This window comes from Erpetoichthys calabaricus, chromosome 2, assembly GCF_900747795.2.
Source record: "Erpetoichthys calabaricus chromosome 2, fErpCal1.3, whole genome shotgun sequence".
Classification (NCBI taxonomy): Eukaryota; Metazoa; Chordata; class Cladistia; order Polypteriformes; family Polypteridae; genus Erpetoichthys; species Erpetoichthys calabaricus.
This window is the reverse complement of record NC_041395.2, coordinates 39,775,073-39,792,129: the sequence shown is the minus strand read 5'-3', so window position 1 is coordinate 39,792,129 and position 17,057 is coordinate 39,775,073. Positions and strand designations below refer to the sequence as shown.

Below are 17,057 nucleotides of genomic sequence, written 5' to 3'. Positions count from 1 at the left end.
TTTATTACTTTTGAGATCGTTCAGCCACATCAGATAAGCAATAAAATGTACTTGATTGTGATGTTTGCTGTAACAAATTTTGAGTTTGAGCAAGATCAATAGTATATTCATAACCATCAAAACAGTATCTGCATAAAGCTCTTGTGAACCATAATCTTTAAACTGGTCGACTATTTACCCCAAATTTAGCAAATAATACACCATTTCCATAAACGTAAGATACTTTCTAAAAATTTCTGGTGCAGCTAACAGTTTTCAAGTGTTAGCTTGGGTGGAGGGATTTAGCATATAATTCATATATATCACAATATCACTGAAATTGTTTCTATTTGTGCTATATGAAAATACTTTGTATCTCGTCCACTTTCTCACTAATATTGGGACAATTTCATGCCAAATTTTCAAACCTAATACACCCATACTGTATTCACACAATGGTTGACAATAAAATAATTTCTGCCCACCTTTACACATACTGTATTATATGGTGTGGAACTGGAAAGTTATTAAACAAAAGGGATTCCATTTTAATTGATAAAAACCATTATACAACTTAAAATCAGGTGTTGTGTATGGAATGTAGAACTTTCCTCCTTCCTTCCACTTTACAGCTCAATGCCATCATTTTAATGTCTTAAGACACCTCCTCTAATTCTCTGGTTAGTCCACCCTGTTGCTCAATGATGCCGTTTGTCAACACCAAGCATCTACTGGAGACCTTTATTTGCATACACAAACACACCTCCAAAAGACCACGGAGTGGCTGAGACTCTTTGGGCTTTTGTCAGCGCTATGTGACACATTAGCATAGTGTACTTGGTACAGTATTACTATGGGCAAATAAAGAACAAGGGGGAAAAAGTACTTGGCTAATTTTCTTTTCTTTTTTTTTTTTGATAATATCACCAAATTTCAATTAAATTCTTCAAAGTGTTTTTGAGGTTTAGGTTATTTGTTTTTTTCTGTTGCAGGGGTTTTACCCCTAAATATATTTTGAAATGGCCTTTCTTAGTGGTTACATAGTGAGCTAAATGTACCATCCTGTGAAATTTCATCTTTTCATTGGGAAATAGTGTTTTTGATGAGTGAGTGATTCAGTGTAACTGTGACATGCTGTGTTATCTGGCTTGACCCAGGACATTTTGTTCACCAATGGGGTTATTTATAGTGCCTTTGGTTGACCGGATATATCAGAGGTACTCCTATATTATTGACATACAGTGTATTGTAGTGGTTAAGGCTTTGGACCTAAGGCTTCAAACCCTGAGGTTGGGGGGTTCAAATCCTGCTACTGACAATGTGTCATGACCAAGTCAATTCACCACCCTGTACTCCACCTGAAAATGCAAAAGAGATGATACCAACAGTATCTCAAATGTTGTAAATTACAATGGATAAAAGCATCAGTCAAATAATAAGCAATATTAATATTATTAGTTCACTGAAGCTGCTTACTCTTGAACATGCTATACACAATTGTCCATGAGTAAAACATTCCTGCATTAGATCAATTCCAGCTTTTTTTCTATTTTTCCTAGTTAACTGGCTTCTGTTGATGGTTATTACACAAAACAATTTTACAGCAAAATGTATTTATCTGGGCGGCACGGTGGCACAGTGGTAGCGCTGCTGCCTCGCAGTTAGGAGACCCGGGTTCGCTTCCCGGGTCCACCCTGCGTGGAGTTTGCATGTTCTCCCCGTGTCTGCGTGGGTTTCCTCCGGGCGCTCCGGTTTCCTCCCACAGTCCAAAGACATGCAGGTTAGGTGGATTGGCGATTCTAAATTGGCCCTAGTGTGTGCTTGGTGTGTGGGTGTGTTTGTGTGTGTCCTGCGGTGGGTTGGCACCCTGCCCGGGATTGGTTCCGTGCCCTGTGTTGGCTGGGATTGGCTCCAGCAGCCCCCGTGACCCTGTGTTCGGATTCAGCGGGTTGGAAAATGGATGGATGTATTTATCTGAATTAAAATGGGTTAAGATTTCATTTTTTTATGCCTGTCTCCTAATTACAGCATTTCTTTTCATATTTTCCATCATATGTATCCCCATTATGAAATCCACAGATGTGAATATATACAGTATATGCAAAGCAGTGCTTGAAATGGATATACATAAATGCTGGTACCGTATGGGTTACACTGATGTATTAAACATGAGGAGTGTGGAGCATTAGCTTTGAGCGTCATGGTACAATTTCTGTGGCTTTCCCATTAGAAATTAAGGCGCTACCAATCTAAGAAATTACACTATGGAAAGGTGGGGATGGGTGTCAGTTTTCAGCGCTGTAACAGTTGGCTGGAGATTGATGTGAGTGGAACGGATAACCAAGATAAGAAATTATCCAAGTATAAACTGGGATAACCTTGCAAATGGAGGAGCACAAGAACAGGAGTTTTTAGAAGAAATCGGTGACTGTTTTTAACACAGTATGTTAAAGCACCAACAAGGGGTGAAGCTGTCTGGATTTAGTATTTTGTATTAATCGGGACAGAATTGAAGATGAGGAGGGGATAGAACCACTACAGTAGGGTCAAGTGACCATAATATAATACAGTTGTCCGTGTTTTGTAAGAGTGTGAATGCAAAGAAGAAAGTAAAGTTTAACTTTCTTAGGGCAAATTTTGAGAAGATGCAGCAAAGTCTAAGGGCTCGTTTATACTTCACGCCCAGAACGGTTTGAGAAGATTCGGCAAAGTCTAAGGGCTCATTTATACTTCACGCCCAGAATGCATGTGTGTGTCCGCATCATGGCAGCCACGCGTTCCCAGCGTTCATTTGATTGGTCCTCTGAGCAGGTCCTCAGAAATTAACGCGATGCGTGCACGAGTTGCAGTACCACTAAAAAGTCGGGGGGTGCAGTGTGATAAAACTTGGAACGTGACGTCAGAGTCTCTGTTTACTATCTACATGTGACAGAAAGTTGCTATGTGGATCCTACGGGATCGATGTGCATGCTTCAATGTTTGATGAATGTAGTGAAGCAAAATGCCGACATACAGATGCATTCGTGGTGCTTTTATATTCAAGACTTGCATATTCCTGATCGTAATGACACGATACATTTTAAAAGTCTCACATACCATCTTTTGTGCTGTCTTTTTTTTTCTGGGGCTTCCTCCTGACCTGACAGCAACGGCAAACCGCAATAAATCACCACACAGAACATATTAAATGTATGATATTCTAACTCTCTGCACATTTAGAATCCTTAGATTTATACTTGATATCACTTTCATGATGAAATGCATTAAAGCATGTGTGTTACATTTTACAGATAAATCGTTAGTTTCATTTAAATAATGAATACTGTTAATAATTACACACATGGGGGTAACACAGTGGCGGAGCGGTAGTGCTGCTGTCTCGCAGGGAGTTACGTCGCTGGTGTTCCCTGCCTGGAGTTTTCATGTTTTCCTGCTGGGTTTCCACAGTGTGCTCCGGTTTCCTTCCAAAGACATGCAGATTTGGTGACACTAAAATGACGCTAGTGTATGTGAGTGCTTGTATTCACCTTGTGATGAGCTGATGCCCCATCTAGGGATTGTTTCTGCCTCGTGCCCAGTGCTTGCAGGAATGGACACATCCCTGGATTGATGGATTTAATCATTAAACATCCTTTTCAGAGATATTGCAGTAAGGTGCCATCGGAATTTAATGGGTGTTCCAGGCAATTTGCAACACAGTGAAGCCGAACCTGTTCTCACCGTGATAATATCTCTCACTGCCATCTGATGGATTCCTCCAGATTTAAATAAAGTACACGTGCAAGTATAAACAGTAAAACGCTTGCGTAGCAGGAGCGTCCACTGGAGCATGCGTCGTGTGAAGTATAAACTCGGCCTAAGGAGGATAGACTGGGATAATAAGCTTTTAAGTGTGCAGACAGTTGAGGAGCAGTGGAACAGGTTTAAAAATGTATTACATGTAATGCAGGACAGGTGCATACCTAAAGTTGGAATTAAATGGAAATTAAAAAAAAAACTCCTGTTGGTTAATAAAGAGTTAAAAAAGAAGCTACAAAGGAAAATACAGCTTTATAAGGAATGTAAGACTAATATTTCCAAAGTGAATCATAGGGCATATGAAAACATGAGGGCAACCATTAAGAAGGGAATTGGGGAGGCTAAAAGACAGTTGGAGAGGAATATAGCAGATAAAGCGAAAGACGACCCTAACAGATTGTTTCAGTATTTTAGTAGTAAAAGGACAGTCGAGGAGGTGAAGTGCATCAGGAATAGTAAAGGGGAATTAAAAGATACAGTAAAAGAGTGGACACACTAAACTTGCATTTTTCTGAGGTCTTCACATGTGAAGAAGTGGATAACCTCCCAGCAGTAAACGGGACTACGAAGGAGGTACTGAAGGATCTAAAAATTGTTGAAGTAGGAGTACTGCTCAGATTAAATACGCTAAAATCAAACAAATCAAAAAGACCAGATAATATTTACCCTCAAGTTGTTAAGGTGGTTAGCAAGTACATATATAAACTACTTTCTGAAGGACTGGAAAATGGCAAATATTATTCAGGAAGACCCAAGCAACTATAGGTCAGTGAGCTTAACAAGCATCAAAGGAAAATTAATGGAAGGAATTATTAAGGATAAGATTGAGCAGCACATGACAAGTGCAGGAATTTTTCTGAACAGTCAGCATGGGTTCCGAAGAGGGCGTCACGTTTTACTAACATGCTGGAATTCTATTAGTCAGCAACAAAAGGATATGATCAAAGTAGAGCATATGATATTATTTATCTTAACTTTCAGAAAGCATTTGATAAGATGCCACATGAGAGGCTGGGCATCAAACTAAAAGTGGGAGTTCAGGGTGATGTTTGTAGATGGGTGCACAATTGGCTCAGACACAGGAAGCAGAGGGTGATGGTGCAAGGAACCTTATCAGAATTGGCTGATGTTAAGAGTGGTATTCCACAGGGGTCAGTGCTAGGGCCGCTGCTATTTTTAATATATATAAATGATTTAGATAAGAATATAAGTAACAAGCTGGTTAAGTTTGCAGATGATAACAAGATAGGTAGACTGGCAGATAATTTGGAATCCGTTAAATCATTACAGAAGGACTTGGACAGCATACAGGCTTGAGCAGATTTGTGGCAGATGAAATTTAATGTCAGTAAATGTATTACATGAAGGAAGTAAAAATTTTGGGTTTGAATATACAATGGGAGGTCTGAAAAATGAGAGTACACCCTATGAGAAGGATTTAGGAGTTGTAATAGACTCTACACTATCAACTTCCCGAAAGTGTTCAGAAGCCATTAAGAAGGCAAAAAGAATATTAAGTTATACAGCACAATGTGTCAAGTACCAGTCCAAGGAGGTTATGATCAAACTTTATAACACACTGGTGAGGCCTCATCTGGTGTACATTTGTGGTCTCCAGGCTATAAAAAGGACATAGCAGTGGTAGAAAAGGTCCAGAGAAGAGCAACTAGGCTGATTCCAGGGCTACAGGGGGTGAATTATGAAGAAAGATTAAAATAACTGAGCCTTGCAAAATCGTTTGCATCCATTCCCAATGTGAACACTCATAAAATTATAATGGATGGGGACTTTAATTGTGTTTTAAATCCACTCTTAGATAGGACTCCTGCCACAGGGGGTACGACATCTAACACTGCAAAGACAATTACGCAATTTGTAACTGACCACAACTTATCAGACCCCTGGAGGTTTCTAAACCCAAACTCAAGAACATATTCGTTCTACTCACCAGTGCATTATAGCTACTCAACAATCGATTATTTCTTTATAGATAATAATTTCTTGCCTACGATTAAATCTTGTAAATACGACACAATTGTTAAGTCCGATCATGCAACTCTAGTTTTGGAGCTAAAATCATTATGCCCCCCACACTCACCTCGCAGATGGCACCTTAACCCACTTCTATTAACAGATGAAAACTGTACAGAATTTATATCCAAACAAATTAGCTTCTTCCTAGAGACAAACACACCCTCAGAATTCTCTACAGGAACACTCTGGGAAACTCTAAACGCCTTCTTAAGAGGGCAGATTATTTCATATCTTTCCCACAGAAATAAACTAGAAACCAAGAAAGTGTCTAGAGCTAAGAAGCGAAATTACTAGAATAGATGAAGAACAAGTGAGGCTCTTCACAGGAAAAGGCAGGCTCTGCATACAGAACTCAACATCTTGACAACTAAAGAAACTGAACAACTTATTTATAAATTAAGACATCATTACTACGAACACGGAGAACATCTCTATATGTAGATGATATGGTCTTATATATATCAGACCCAGAAAACACTGTGCCTGCAGTTTTAACAGCACTTTCAGATTTTCAAAAGATTTCTGGTCTCAGAATTAATCTGAATAAAAGTATACTCTTTCCAGTGAATTCACAAGCATATAATATCAGATTGGACACCCTACCTTTTACCATAGCAGATCAGTTTAAATACCTAGGGGTAAATATCACAAGTAAACATAAAGCTCTTTATCAACAAAATTTCACCATCTGTATGGAAAAAATTAAGCAAGACTTGCATAGATGGTTAACCCTTCATCTCACTCTAGCCGGAAGAATTAACGTTGTTAAGATGAATATCCTTCCTAAGCTTCTTTTTTTATTTCAAAACATCCCAATATATATCAATAAATCCTTTTTTAAGCAATTAGATTTAACATGGTGGCGCAGTGGTAGTGCTGCTGCCTCGCAGTTAGGGGACCTGGGTTCACTTCCTGGGTCCTCCCTGCGTGGAATTTGCATGTTCTCCCCGTGTCTGCTTGGGTTTCCTCCAGGCACTCCGGTTTCCTCCCACAGTCCAAAGACATGCTGGTTAGGTGCACTGGTGATTCTAAATTGGCCCTGGTGTGTTTGTGTGTGTCCTGCGGTGGGTTGGCACCCTGCCTAGGATTGGTTCCTGCCTTGTGCCCTGTGTTGGCTGGGATTGGCTCCAGCAGACCCCTGTGACCCTGTGTTTGGATTCAGCGGGTTGGAAAATGGTTGGATTCAACCATAGCCTCATTTATTTGGAACTCAAAACATTCATGTATCCGAAGAGCGACCCTAAAAAGACTTCAAGCAGAAGGTGGCATGGCTCTACCTAATTTTCAGTTTTATTACTGGGCAGCAAACATACAAGCTATAAAAACCTGGACACAAACAAATGAACATACACAGGCCTTGTCCGCAATAGAAGTAAAATCCTGCAGCACTTCTTTATATTCACTGCTCTGCGCTCCAATAAATGCAAGGTATCTCAAATATACTAATAACCCAATTGTGCTTCACTCACTCAGAACATGGAACCAAATTAGAAAGCAATTTAAGATGGAAAATCTTCTATCTGTGGCACCCCTGCAAGAGAACCACCTCTTTCAACCCTCTTAACATATCCAGTTTTTAATATCTGGAAAAGATTTGGGATTAAATTGCTCAGAGATCTTTATATAGACAACATCTTTGCATCCTTTGAACAATTACATTCCAAATGTAACCTTCCAGCTACACATTTCTTTCACTATCTTCAAATTAGAAACTTTGTCAAACAGAACCTGCCCGATTTTCCTCATCTCGTACCCTCCACCATGCTAGAAAAAATACTGTTCAACCTCGAGGACTTAGACAACATTTCTGCAATTTATTAAATTTTATTAGAGTCCCTTCCTTTTAAAGATCCAAGAGGACAATGGGAAAAAGATCTCTTAATTAATATATCAGAAAAGGAGTGGAAGGTAGCAATGCAGAGGATTCACTTGAGCTCCATATGCGCAAAGCATAGAATTATTCAACTCAAAATTATATATCGAGCTCATCTGTCTCGCTTAAAACTGTCCAAAATGTTTCCAGGGCAAGATCCAACCTGCGAACGCTGCAACCAAGCTCCTGCCTCACTGGGTCACATGTTTTGGGCATGCACCAAATTAACTTCATTTTGGACCAAAATTTTTAAGTGCCTTTCAGACAGCCTTGGTGTCACAATCCCTCCTAACCCACTAATAGCTGTGTTTGGTGTTCTTCCAGATGGATTTGAAATAGATAAGGACAAGCAAACTGTGATTGCATTCACTACACTTTTGGCATGCAGACTGATTTTGTTAACTTGGAAGAATCCTAACTCTCCTCTAATAAGTCAGTGGGAAACCAATGTTTTATATTATTTGAAATTGGGAAAAATTAAATTCTCAGTTCGGGGATCTGTACAGAATTTTTTCAAAACCTGGCAGGATTTAATCAATAATATTTTAGAATAAGAAGAATTTTCTTTTCCTTCTCCATTTATCTTTTTTTGCCCTATTAAACTCAATAATTTAGGCATGTTTACAAGCCTTAAGTATTACTCCTTTGGCCATGCTCTCCTTCTTAGGGGTGGGGTTTGATTTGCTTTCAATCCTATTTTTTGTAAAAATTGATCTATATGTATGGAATGATTACAATAAAATTAATAAAAAAAAATTACTGAGCTTATTACTTTTCAGTTTAAGCAAAAGAAGATTAAAAGGTGACATGATTGAAGTGTTTAAAATTATTAAGGGAATTAGTACAGTGGATCGAGACTTTTATTTTAAAACGAGTTCATCAAAAACACAGGGTCACAGTTAGAAACTTGTTAAGGGTAAATTTCGCACAAACATTAGGAAGTTCTTCTTTACACAGAGAACCATAGACACTTGGAATAAGCTAAAAAGCAGCGTGGCAGACAGTAAGACTTTAGGGACTTTCAAAACTAGACTTGATGTTTTTTTTTTTTTAGAAGAATTTAATGGATAGGACTGGCAAGCATTGTTGGGCTGAATGGACTGTTCTTATATAGATTGTTCTAAGGGTGCCAGTAGTCAGTATAAAAAAGAGCTTTGCCAAACTGTCTCCCTCCATGTCAGAACGTGATCACATCTTTTTTCGTGCCCAGGACACTGCCCTGTCTTCAGTAGTCTAACCATCCTATTCACCCCTCTTAGAAGTTTCCAAATGTCATTCTTAATAGCAAATCATATTGGATTTAATTTGACTTTCTGACACGGATCAAAATAAAAAGATTCTTTACTGTAAAGTGAAAACAAATCTCTACAATGTGGTCTAAATTAATTACAAATATAAAACACATAATAATTTGTCCACAAGTATTCACCCCATTCAAGTGAGTGTGTAGCACCTTTGACAGCCATAACATCCTTGAGTCTATGCGCACAGACAGGACTCTCTCTCAGCTTTGCACAGACATGATTTTTCCCCCATTCATCTTAGTTACAAAACTACTCAAGCTCTGTCAGGTTGCATGGAAATTGTGAGTTAACAAAGTTTTTCAGGTCTAGCTATAATTTCTCAATTGGACTGATATCTGTGCTCAAATTTTTCAACCGTCTCAGAATTGCTCCTAGGAATTGCACTTCTACAGTAAGTCTGACTAGGATAAGAATTTGTCCTTCCTTTGATGATAAGTAGTTACAAAGTTTCCTAGTTCGACTCCTAGCAAGGAGTAGAAGGCCACATTCGAGAATGAATGACATCATGATTTTATGGTTCCCCATGCTGCAAACTGGCGCTCATAAGTACGTTTTGTAGCTTTCTGATACCAAAACTAAGGCTTCAAATGAAGGTAATAGTAATAATAATAACAATGATAATAATAAGCAAAGTAGTAGGCCAAAAAACTCGATTTTGTTCTCATTACACCATAAAACCTTCTTGTATCTGACTTTAGAGTCTTCTGTGTGCCTTCTGGAAAACCCATGTTCCACTCTTACATAAAGGTTTGACTGTAGCTGTTACTTCTTCAGAGTTCTCAGAGGTCTTTTGGTGGCCTCCCTCACTAGTCTTTTTCTTACACGATCACTCAGTTTTTATGGACAGCCTGCTTGGGCAGATTTACAGCTGTGCCGTACTCTTTCCATTTCTTAATGGCTAGTTTAACTGGATATTCAGTAACTTGTATATTTTGATATTCTCTTGTCTCCATCTCCTCCAACTTGTGCTTTTCAATTGCCTTTTCATAGCAATACCTGGAATGTTCTTTTGACTTTATTGTGTAGGTCAGGATGACATGTTGATTCACCACATGTTGGACCATGTAGATGAGGTGCATTTAGATAACAAATCAACTGAAATCTTTAGAGGCAATCTCCACTAAACTAATTCTGTGATTTCCTAAGCCAACTGGCTCCCCATTAATGATTTTGTGTGTTATGGGGTGATTACATAATTAATTATTTTGTGTTTTCGGTTTTGTAATTAATTTAGATCATTTTGACAAGATCTATTTTCACTTTGACATTGACACTGATCAACAGAAAAAAAAATCAAACAATCCAAATTAAATCAAATAAAATGTGGAAACATTCAAGGGGATAATACTTTTTATAGGTTCTGTATATGTTTGCCTCCAGTTGATTGGCCATATGGCTCCTTTCTAGACTATCTGTTTAAAAACAAACCAATAATGTGTGCAACATAGCATTCAAATTTAATATTAAGTCATTTCACCAATATACTACTTTTGGGAAAAAAAACTATACATTTACTGAAAGCTTATCAAAAATGTCTTTACACATATTTATAGGTGAATGGTCACAGATCAGTATCAATAATTTTTTGCTCTTCAAACACAATTGTCAATTGACATACATATGGCCGGTATTTTGCAAATAATGCAGGCCTCCTAAGTGCTCAGGCACCAATTTTTTGGATGTGGTGGTCCATAACTTAAAAAGAACAGAGCATTGTTGGAAGGCAAAAGTTTCTGTTGTGGTCAACCTGAATAATAACTGCATATTATCTTAAAGCAAATTTGGACAAAAGCACAGTTATCTGTTTTTCTTTCTTTCACTTTTTATCACTGACTCACTCACTCATTAAATGACACTGTATTAAAATATCATTTTTTTAGGTTTTATGTTAAGTATTGAATTCTTATAGATAGATAGATAGATAGATAGATAGATAGATAGATAGATAGATAGATAGATAGATAGATAGATAGATAGATAGATAGATACTTTATTAATCCCAATGGGAAATTCACATTCTTCAGCAGCAGCATACTGATACAATAAATAATATTAAATTAAAGAATGATAACAATGCAGGTGAAAAACAGAAAAACAGACAATAACTATGTATAATGTTGAATGTTAACGTTTACCCCTCTGGGTGGAATTAAAGAGTCGCATAGTTTGGGGGAGAAACGATCTCCTCAATCTGTCAGTGGAGCAGGACAGTGACAGCAGTCTGTCGCTGAAGCTGCTCTTCTGTCTGGAGATGATACTATTAAGTGGATGCAGTGGATTCTCCATAATTGATAGGAGCCTGCTTAGCGCCCTTCGCTCTGCCACAGATGTTAAACTGTCCAGCTCCATGCCAACAATAGAGCTTGCCTTCCTCACCAGTTTGTCCAGACGTGAGGCGTCTTTCCTCTTAATGCTGCCTCCCCAGCACACCACTGCGTAGAAGAGGGCGCTCGCCACAACTGTCTGATAGAACATCTGCAGCATCTTATTGCAGATGTTGAAGGACGCCAGCCTTCTAAGGTAGTATAACCGGCTCTGTCCTTTCTTGCACAGCGCATCAGTATTGGCAGTCCAGTCTAATTTATCATCCAGCTGCACTCCCAGATATTTATAGGTCTGCACCATCTGCACACAGTCATCTCTGATGATCACTGGGTCTATGAGGGGTCTGGGCCTCCTAAAATCCACCACCAGCTCTTTGGTTTTGCTGGTGTTCAGGTGTAGGTGGTTTGAGTCGCACCATTTAACAAAGTCATTGATTAGGTCCCTATACTCCTCCTCCAGCCCATTCCTGATGCAGCCCACGATAGCAGTGTCATCAGCGAACTTTTGCACATGGCAGGACTCCGAGTTGTATTGGAAGTCCGATGTATATAGGCTGAACAGGACCGGAGAAAGTACAGTCCCCTGTGGCGCTCCTGTGTTGCTGACCACAATGTCAGACGTGCAGTTCCCAAGACGCACATACTGAGGTCTGTCTTTAAGATAGTCCACGATCCATGCCACTAGGTATGAATCTAATCCCATCTCTGTCAGCTTGTCCCTAAGGAGCAGAGGTTGGATTGTGTTGAAGGCGCTAGAGAAGTCTAGAAACATAATTCTTACAGCACCACTACCTCTGTCCAAGTGAGAGAGGGATCGGTGTAGCATATAGATGATGGCATCCTCTGCTCCCACCTTCTCCTGATATGCAAACTGCAGAGGGTCGAGGGCGTGTTGAACCTGTGGCCTAAGGTGGTGAAGCAGCAGCCTCTCCATGGTCTTCATCACATGTGATGTCAGAGCAACAGGCCGAAAGTCATTCAGCTCACTAGGACGTGATACCTTTGGGATTGGGGTGATACAAGATGTTTTCCAAAGCCTTGGGACTTTCCCCTGTTCCAGGCTCAGGTTGAAGATGCGCTGTAGAGGGCCCCCCAGCTCCGATGCACAGACCTTCAGCAGTCGTGGCGATACTCCATCTGGACCCGCTGCTTTGCTGGCACGAAGTCTCCTCAGCTCTCTGCTCACTTGCGCTGTTGTAATTATGGGTGGGGATGTCTTTCCTATGCTGGTATCAGCAGAAGGATGTGTGGAGGGTGCAATACTCCGAGGTGAGAGTGAGAGTGGGTTAGGGTGGTCAAACCTGTTAAAGAAGTTGTTCATTTGGTTTGCTCTCTTCACGTCTCTCTCAATGGTGGTACCCCGCTTCGAGCTGCAGCCAGTGATGATCTTCATCCCATCCCACACTTCCTTCATGCTGTTATTCTGCAACTTCTGCTCCAGCTTTCTCCTGTACTGCTCCTTCGCCGCCCTGAGCTGGACTCGGAGTTCCTTCTGCACGCGCTTGAGCTCATGCTGATCACCGTTTTTAAAAGCCCTTTTCTTCTGGTTCAAAAGGCCCTTGATGTCACTTGTAATCCATGGCTTGTTGTTAGCATAGCAGCGTACAGTTCTTACTGGAACTACAATGTCCATACAGAAGTTGATGTAGTCAGTAGTGCAGTCAACAACTTCCTCAATGTTCTCATTATGAGATCCCTGCAGGATATCCCAGTCTGTAGTTCCAAAAAGTTCTCTCAGAGTATTCTCAGCCTCCGGGGTCCACTTCCTGAATGATCGTGTGGTTACAGGTAGGACTCTCACTTTTGGTTTATAGTGAGGCTGAAGCAGAACCAGGTTATGATCTGCTTTCCCAAGCGCAGGCAGCTCAACTAGAGATTATGTTTCTTTGTTAAAACCCCATTTATTTAGCAGTTTTAACAAAGGAATTGCTTAAAATGTCCATGTTTGTAATTTACATAAATTATACAGTTACGTATGAATTCAGATCAAAAGTAGGAAAAAACACTCAAGTTACATATGATCTCAAGTCATCAAAATGACAAAAATTCATCCATCCATCTTTCTAACCCACTTATTCTAGACAGGATCACATTGCAGTTGGAAACTGTCATTAGGCACAAAGTAGAAACACCACCTAAATAAGACGGCAGCTCATCACAGTGCAAACATACACACAAGCCAATTTAATAACGCCAATTGTCTTTTTTAGGAAACCCACACGCACATGGGGAGATCATGCAAACTCCACACAGGGAACAGGCAATGCAGAAAATAACTTGCAAGTAGTTTCCAAATCAACATGAACGCTGATTCTGTTTTATGGCTATACATTACTGCTTCAAGATTCAGCCCATTTCGATACTTAACTTTTTAAAGAGAGCAAAGCAAAACAAAAACATTGACGACTGTGTCAGAAACAAAAGCTTTCTGCTTTGATTATTATTAATGAACATTAAAATAAAACATAGGATACATTTATTAACTGTTTACATTCATCATTGTCCCTCAGTATATTCTTCTGCATTAATCTATCAATTTTTAAAACTGTTCTAAAAACGATGGTACACCAAACAAGTTTACCAAAACTAAAAATCTTGTACTGTCGGCTGACTGGACCCAAGTTAACTTGTTAAGGCAGTCTCTTTTGCAAAAACCCATTAGTATTGGCATATGCTTCCTGGATAGTCTTGATACTGGCACAGATCACATCAGAGTGGTGCAGAAGAGAGTGGGCTGTTGCCTCGCACTCCATGGGGATGGTAAATATGAAAGAGGGAAATAAGGATGGGTGGTGAAACTGGAGCCTAGCAGCAGGTCTATAAACTGGCTGAGCATGGAGACTCAGGTTTGGTCATTGTTTAATCAGTGGTCCTTTTAATGCCAATCCAAAATTTCTTTTTTGTGCTAACTTGCTTATCTTCTGACAGCGACAACTTCTTTGCAAAATGTAAAGAACATAAAGTTATATTCAATAAATCTGCGAGGCAATTTAAAGACAATTTTAAAATTGCAATTGATTTTTAAGAACATTATCCTCACCAAGTCTACCACAGCCCCCACCTGCTGCCTGACGGTCCCCAGTTTAAAAACCTTTAGAGTAGACTGTTCATGTGCTTTCAGTGAACTATTCCATAAGTATAAGTGAAGCAGACTGCCTAGAGAAGGTTTCTACCTGCGGATGTGGGATGTTTAGCCAAGTTATATTTATGTAGTTTTTCTTTATTTTATTCTGCACAGTACTGGGATGGCACTGTGGCATAGTGGTAGCACTGCCGCTTCACAACAAGAGACCAGAGTGATAGTGGTGCTGCTTTGCAACAAGGAAGCCAGGTGCTCCCTGTGTTTAGTTTGCATGTTCTCCCTGTGTCTGCATGGGTTTGCTCTGGGTTCCACTCACAATACAAAGACAGGCAGGTTGAGTGATTTGGCATAATTTAATTGACCCTGATATGTGTGCATTTTATCCTGTGATGGACTGGCACTCTGTCCAGAGATTGTTCTTGCCTTGTACCTGATGCTTGATAAGTGGATGGATGGTGTTAATACTTAGCTAGTAGATAACTATTAAATGTGACATTTTCCAGGAATTTTTCACGCTGGTCTATACTCATTTCCGGCAGATGAACTTTTTTTCTACAAAGTGTTCCATGTTCTTGGTTTTCAGAGCTTGTTTGTTGCTTGTTTGGACCTACTTAACCTTTAATTTAAGTGCAGATGTGAGTACATTTATAGACACGAAATGTGCAGGTGACTTTTTTTTTTTTACCCCAAGTATGCATATAACACAATGTTAATAATACTCATTGTATATTTAATTTTTAAATTGTATAAATTATATTTTATGTACTTATTTATTAACTGCACATGTGACACATGTCTCCAAGATCACCAGCTACATGTCATTTTTATTTTCATCTACATCAGATGAAATCTTATGCCTTACTCCTAAAAATTCAATCTTAATAAAAATAAATAAATAAAAAATATAAATAATGTAAAAGCCAAATGTTTACGTTCAGGAAACCTCAGAGGTACAAATCTAAATTCTGGTATCTCTGCATTTTATTTCCCTGATGTTACAGAAAGATGCTGCAACTTTTTAAAGATTTCTCTGTTATCAAGTTAATGAACGAGACTAGCACAAATGTAGGTGTGAAAAGTACAGATGTAGATAATTCAACTTTATTGCAAGAAATGTTAGGATTAATTAAAATTTGATTTGTAGTTAGTTTTGTGTCTGCATTATATACAATATACACTAAACCTGATGCACTGTTTCATTTTAATCCTCCCATATGTAAAAGCTCCTCGTATCCATCTTTCTAGATCATAATAACCTCAAAGTCTGAGATATGCTGGATTTTCTGGCTGCTCTGATGCTGTGCATCTAGCCCTTTAATATTTAAAGCTGGTATAGGGTGGTGCTTCTGGTTCGTAGCCTTATCTTTATTTTTGTAATAGCTGTTGCGTGTTCATGCACACTCTCTCTTTTAATCAATCTCCTACCCCATGTGGTGCCTGAAGTGGCAGCAGCTTAATGGCAGGGACTTGTGGAATATCCTGCACCAAGCTGCTGATTTTGTACATTTCTTATACAAACACTTAAGCTCATTGAAAAAACACTGTTTATTCTCACCTGTTTTCCAAAGAGGCTTTCTATTATTTTATATAGGGGAATTCTCTAACAAAAAGTAGTTAAATGTTTCTTACTTCGCAGTAAGCAGTGCACCATGATGCACAGTATTTTGTATATTTTGATTTGCTTTCAGGTCTTCTGAACTGCAGTTTACAAATGAGAAATAATGCAAACAAAATTACAGTGGTGGTCTAATTCAAGCTACTCAAATATTCAAATCATTTGCACAATGCAGAATACACTGTTTCATAATTTTGACTTCTGTAAAAGCAAAAAAGGTTTGTTTTGAAAATTAGCAGTGTGAAACTCCCTCGACCAGCACCCCTGGACAGTACCCACTGTAATGGCCTCCTAGCTGAGTAAGGACCGCCATCCATCCTAGCCAACCAAACCATGCCATCCCTTTAAACCGTGCCAATTAAGTTTGCCGAAAGAAAACTTGATGGATTCAGTAGAGTGAATACTTTAACTTTGGCACTAACAAAGTGGGTGAGCATAATGCGTAGGATGCGTATAATAAATTGAACTTAAATGAATGCGGCTGACTAAACTTTACATTTTGTAAATTTGCCTTTGTGTTGTACTCGATGCTGCCAGAATTGTTTCCAGTGCTGTATGACCATGAATTAGATTAAGCAGGCAAGAAAATGGACGGATTTATGAAAAAATGCCATTAACAGTTTGCTGCTTTAGGCCTGAACATACTGTAGCTTTCAATGTTTAAATCATTGTGTAATAGGCTAAGTCATAGCTTTATGGCTCATCAGTTCTTGGATGACTGTTCTTTGAATATAATATCTAATAGTCTGAAGCTTTACTTTATGCTCCATTTTATGTGTCAAGTTACTCCCCATATTTTTGCTTCACCTTTCTCTTTTTTAACTTTATTTACACATGCATCTAATCGTAAAGTTAATATTGCTTTTTATAAACCACTGACACTTACTTTCAGATTAAAAGGGATTAAGAGGGAACACTATACCATAATATAAAAAGGAGATATTAATGACTCTGGGAAATACAGATCAATGAGCTTGACTTGTATTGCATGCAAATTAATTGATTTTAATATACAAATCAGAAAAGCATTCAGGTATATTAAAGGTTA

General features: G+C 38.9%; 1 protein-coding gene across 1 annotated transcript in view; it reads right to left on the bottom strand.

Moving 5' to 3' along the window:
• LOC114645792 (E3 ubiquitin-protein ligase CCNB1IP1) overlaps positions 1-17,057 on the bottom strand; it is a 59,814-nt gene that overhangs the window by 1,665 nt on the left and 41,092 nt on the right. The gene's annotated exons all lie outside the window — the stretch shown is intronic.